Consider the following 6,059-nt stretch of genomic DNA (forward strand, 5'->3'; position numbering starts at 1 on the left):
ATGGTGGCAGAAGCAGGTGACCCAGCAGGAGAGGTCCTGTCACAGGGCGGTGGGTCTACGGGCCTCTGGGGCTCAGGATCAGAGCAGCAGCGTCTCCAGCTGAGGACATCTGACAGGTGACACAGCTGGAGGAGGCAGCAGCCAGAGCACCGCAGGTGACCAGTAGCCCACCGGGTCCCCTGAGTGAGTCCCCAGCTCCCGCTGCCTCACCCCTCCTCCCCAACTCCATCCCTGTCCCCAGAAGCTGCCCTGCATTGCCCTTCAGAACCCTCCCGCCCTTCACCCTCTGTCCCTTCCTCGGTCCCCCTGGCTCGCACACCCTATTCACCCCCATCATGGGGCCTCCAACACCCACCCATCCATTGAGCACCATGCTGCCTCACGCCCTTCCCCCCCATTTCCCTCCATGGTCCCTCCAACCCTCCACCCCACCCCCCATTTCTCTCCTTGGAACCTTCTGCCCCCTACCCCCTCTCACAAGGCCCCCTCCCTACCACTGAGTTAGTGACATCATCAGAGTAGCTGTTGTGACGTCACACATCAAATGCCCTACTGTTACCAGGCAACCGAGCGAGTACGCCAGGGACGAGCGGCAGAGGCGGCAGTTGTGAGGGCGGTCAGCGATGGGGAATCCCGTGGTGGAGGAGCCCGCGGTGGGGGAGCCCGCGGTGGGGGAGCCCGCGGTGGAGGAGGCCGCGGTGGCGGAGCCCGTGGCAGAGGAGGCCGCGGTGGGGGAGGCCGCGGTGGAGGAGGCCGCGGTGGGGGAGGCCGCGATGGAGGAGGCCGCGATGGCGGAGCCCGTGGCAGAGGAGGCCGCGGTGGAGGAGCCCGCGGTTGAGGAGGTCGTGATGGAGGCCGCGGTGGAGGAGGCCGTGGTGGAGGAGCCCGCGGTGGAGGAGGTCGTGATGGAGGAGGTCGTGATGGAGGAGGTCGTGATGGAGGAGGTCGTGATGGAGGCCGTGGTGGAGGAGCCACCGACCAGCGAGTCACAGGTGACCAGTAGCCCCCCCCTCCGGGTCCAGCCGAGTCCCCAGCTCTCCCTGCCTCACCTCCCCTCCACCATCCCTGTCCCCCGATGCCCCTCTTGACCCTGGAGATGGCTTCAGCCCTCTTACCCACAACCTGCTGGGTGGCCAGCCCCGTAACCAATGGTCCCCCCAACCCATGACCCTTACCCCATAGTCTCCCCCTAGTGCATGGGCCTCCTAACTTGTGGTCCCCCCACCTCCTTATCAGGACACTCCAACAAGACCCTTTCATATGGAGATGCCCTCCATAGCTCTAAAGCGCCTCCGGAAAGACCTCCTTGAAATGACTGAGGACCCCCCACCCATGTGCTCTGCAGGCCCGGTGGACGACAATGACATGTTCCACTGGCAGGGGGTGATCATGGGGCCGCTTGATAGCCCCTATGAGGGTGAGATCTTCTTCCTAAAGATGGATTTCCTGAGGGATTACCCCTTCAAACCCCCACAGGTGTACTTTACTACACCGATTTGCCACCCCAAGGTCAATGATAGAGGAGAAATCTGTCTGGACATTTTAAATTCCACATGGTCCCCAGCACTGACAGTGAGCAAAGTGCTGCTTTCAATCAGTTCCCTCTTATGTGACCCCAACCAGATGACCCCTTAATGTCTCATGTTACCCAAACATACATAAATGATAGGTTCAAATACAATCTCATGTCAAAGACTTGGACAAGAACCTATGCTATGTAACTGACAATTAAATGATAAACCATTGTCTAATAAAATGTGTGGCAATTTCATCGGTTGTCTCTTGACTGCTCTCTAGGGAGCGATGTTGACCCATCTTTCTGGGCACAGGGTGTACACCTTCCACACCAGGGTGTCTGTGGAGGGGTGGGGGAGGCGTGGGGTATTCTGGTGGGGACGCATGGGGGCGGGACACGGTTGGGAGGTTGTCCACCTGCCACATCAGGGTGTGTGTAGAGGGGGGGGAAGCATGGGGGCTGGACAAGATTGAGGGGTGGGGGGTGCGCGGGGATGGGCAAGTTTGAGGGGAGGAGCCACATGGGGGCGGGGCAAGGTTGGGGGGTGGGTGAGTGTGAGACAGACACGTTTGAAGCCACATTTTCCTAAAAGCTTTCATTACTCACTCAGGACTGGGAAAGCAAGAACAAGGCGGGGGGGGGGGGTGTTTAGGAGGAGTCCCGAGAACTGACGATGGTGAGGAACACCGGATGAGACCGCACAGCTAGTTAGGTACCTGCTGTATTCGGAACAACCCGTGTCTTCAGGTGGTTCGTTTTACTTTAGCCCATCTATTTTCAGGTCTGAATGTAACTGGACAAAAATTAGTTGGCCTGGGAGTTGTTACAAAATACCGAGGTGTGTTTTGTTCCCAGAATTCTCCACCTCCTGTGCTTCAGTCCCCACCCTTTGACCAGTCTGCCTGTCTCCCTCACCCTGGGTTGTGCCCTGCTTCCCAGGACATACTTATTTTGGACAGCTAATATTTACAAGGAGTCCAAGTGCCCCTCAGTAGATGAGTGGGTAGAAAAGCAGTGGTACATCTACATGATGGAGCACTACTGAGCCCTGAAAAAAGAACCATTATCTTTTGTGACAGTACGGATGGACCTGGAGGTTATTATGGTAAGAGAAATAAACCAGTCAGAGAAAGACAAGTACCATATGACCTCACTTGTATGTGGAATCTAATGAATAAACTGAACTAAAATGCAAAACAGAAACAGACTCATAGAACAAAAAACTTTACAGATGGCGGAGCAGTTGGGGAGCTGGCTGAAAAAGGTGAAGGGGTTAAGCAAAAAAAAAAAAAAAAAAAAAACCCTCATAGAGACAGCAGCGCGGTGATTACCAGAGGGATGGGTTGGGGGCACTTTCAATAGAAGAGGGGGAAGGTGGTAAATGGTGATGGAAAGAGACATGATCGAGTAGTGAACACACAGTACAATAAACAGATGGTGTATTATAGAGGTGTACTCTTAAAACCTGTATATATTTATTAAACCATGTCACCCTAATACATTCAAATTAAAAAAAGAAAAAGAAAATGTATTACTCTGTTGCAGTTCTCCTGCTGCCAAAGAGCAACTGGGGCCCCGCTGCCTGCCACCACCCTCTAGGCAAAATTCCAGAGGCAAAGGTTTGGTGACAAAGGAAAGGGGTCTTTATTCCAAAGCTACACAATTTTGGAAGAACAGCATCCCACATGCACTAGTCACTTAAGCCTCTCAATGAAGGCTAAACTCTTTAACTCTTCGGTTACAGCTTTAATCATTAGACCTATCAGTTAGGCTAAAAATCTTTAACAACTAACTTTCCCTATCATTTCCCCCTGATTTAATTATCTTATTTCTATAAGATTAGTTTTACAAACTAAAACAACATAACACACAAAAGCTACACAGTTTTGGAAGGATGAAAGGCTTATGCCTCAGAGCCTGTCTGCTCTAGAACCCCAAAGAGTAAACCTGCCACCCTCTGCCAGGCCAGCCCAATCCTCAACTGTGATGCTGGAAATCAAGACTTCTGACTTGAGGTATGTTTACATGCCTCTCGGTCCAGGTGTTTAATGATCCGAGCAGCGAGCTGGACTTGCTGGTGCTGACAGTCTCTGACTGCTCAGGCCTCAGGATCTTAAAGACATCCTGTGACTTAAAAAGAATCTTGCTGAGTACTCCATCTTCCCTGATGTTGACAAAGAAATCAAACAAAACTAAGTACAAATGCTGTTTAACCTCGATTGCTTTCTGTTAGTGTTTAAGGAACAGTGCATCCATTCCTTAGCCTTAAAAGAATAAGTGATTGGATTTCTGTTTTCCTGTTTTTCTGTTTTTGAATGTATAGATGCTATATAGACTTGTTTATCAGGAAGCGTTCTCTTCAGTTGACATTTTGAACTTCCTCTGTTGTAAGTTTCAAGTACATTGTAATCATTCCCGGGATGTGCCTGTGAGCTCATTCCTGGACCCTCCCTGTTGATTGGCAGATCTGCAAAATCCAGTAAAAGGAAGGTGCTTGCACTGCTCAGTGCTGATCCTGCCTGAGCGAGCAGCAGCCCTCCGACCATCCCACATTCTGTCTGATGGAATTACTTCCGCGCCCTCAACCACAAAGTACTACAACAAGCTGTGCCCAGAGTCCCTTCCCATCCAAAATGCCATCCTTTGGGAAATGCAGGCAGCTGCAGCACCATCACCTTGGCATCCTTGAGGAATCTTCTGGCCCATAATTCCATGTTCTCTGGAGGCATCAGTTTCTCAGCCAACCCCATCCTGGACTATTTGTTGTTGCCTCAGGCAACCTCATCCTTCAGTCCCTCCTACTCCTTCCCACAGATCTCAGCAGATCTCTTGGAATCACTCCTGACCTCTCCCAAAGAGGTGCTGTGTGATTCAAATCCACTTTGGCTCAGATAAACTCTTAACACTCAAAACTAAATAAATAAAATGTAAAATATTTTTTAAATGAGTTAAGGCTTTCAGATGGAAGAATACTGGGTTAAGACAACATTTATAAAACACTGCATTGACCTGTCCCGCCTCTCCCCAAATTGGCCTTCGGTAGCCGTGAACAAAGCTTCCCAGACACTGAATGCTTACAGTCAGGGTGCAGACAAGCAGGCATTCCCACACTGTAGTGAGAACAGCCACTTTAATTTGGCACGTCTTACTTGATAAGCACTTTGTGAAGTGTTAATACCCACCTTCTCCATTTCCCTTTATCTAGTGATACCAACAGCCACCCAATTCTGGCACGAACGTGGGAAGGGCCGTGGTGTTAGGTCATTAGGCCCGTATAACACTTGAGGATGGGGAAGGTTTCACGCAGTGGATAAGGGACAGAAGGAACACTATGGAGAGAAGAACACGGAGAAAGGTAGAAAAGGAGGAGGAGTACAGTGCGTCTTTGCGTTCGTATTCAGAATGACTGCACCGCAGCTGATTGGAGGGGAAGGCAGAGGCCCGGCCGTGGATGCTGTGGTGCCCCACGCTACAGCCAAGTTTGGACCTGACCCTGTACGTGGGAAAGAACAGTGAAACGATTGGAACCACAGAGTGACGCGGTCAGAATTCAAAATGCAAGAGTCTGGTTAGATGCAGACACCGGGGGCGGGGAGGGGGAGGTATTTGAGACTCCCCGAGAGAGATGGTCGGGTCTGGGTGAACGACATGTTCATGGTCAGGTCTGGGTGAACGGCATGTTCATGGTCAGGTCTGGGTGAATGGCATGTTCATGGAGATGCAGGTCACAGGACGGACAGGAGAGAGTTTGCAAGTACTGCCGTCAGAAGGCGACGATGCTGGCTTCCTGGTGGTGGGGAGGGGCGCCAGGAAGACGCTCTCACAGGGTTTCCGGGACCTCGGGACCTTACAGGCAGGCAGTCTGCTCAGCCTTCCCTTTTCTCACTATCTGAGTGAGGCCACGCTTCCTTCATATACTGCAGCCCAAACACTGTTTTATAATAGCTTGTAGACTGTAGCAGACATGAGAATGCCACTGTTTTCATTAAGCCAGAAAATAAAGAGATTTGCAAAAATGCAAAAAATGACATTTCTCTCACTAAATATTGCTATTTTCAAATGGGTCATTTATGTTAACATATAATGTGTTTTTTGTTATTTTTAAAATAATGGTTTTCAAATTTCTGTTTAATTTTTCCCCTCAAGATAAAACAATTGTGGCCTAAGCATCAGTGTTATTTGAAGTCAGTAAGTCGCAGTCGGCAGCCGTCCGTCTCGAGAGACGATGGTGTAGCTTCTTAAGAGTCTATCTGCACCGCCGAGAATGGCTGTGCAGTCCGACTCGGGAGTGACACGGTATCTGTCTCCTCCCGTGTTGAATCGACATCTTGCGATGACGCTGGAGTGTCCTCTCCAGTGAAGCTGAAGCTACAGAGCCTGGGCAGGGTGATATGGAGGGTCTGCTGTTGCCCTTCGCAGCTGAAGGGTCCAAGGGAAAGACGGAGTCAATACAGCTTGGCTTCAGGTGCGCCGCAGGAGTTGCCGGTGTTGACTACAACGTCAAACCGCCTTAGGGACTCCGGCTCCGGATTTTCTGTCGGGG

General features: G+C 51.1%; 1 pseudogene; it reads left to right on the forward strand.

Annotated features, from left to right (window-relative positions):
- The first annotated feature begins 1,260 nt into the window (after positions 1–1,260).
- LOC149990346 (ubiquitin-conjugating enzyme E2 D2B-like) lies at positions 1,261–1,721 on the forward strand (annotated as a pseudogene).
- Positions 1,722–6,059: the final 4,338 nt, after the last annotated feature.

Source organism: Furipterus horrens, unplaced genomic scaffold, assembly GCF_987537825.1.
Source record: "Furipterus horrens unplaced genomic scaffold, mFurHor1.1.pri manual_scaffold_17, whole genome shotgun sequence".
Classification (NCBI taxonomy): domain Eukaryota; kingdom Metazoa; phylum Chordata; class Mammalia; order Chiroptera; family Furipteridae; genus Furipterus; species Furipterus horrens.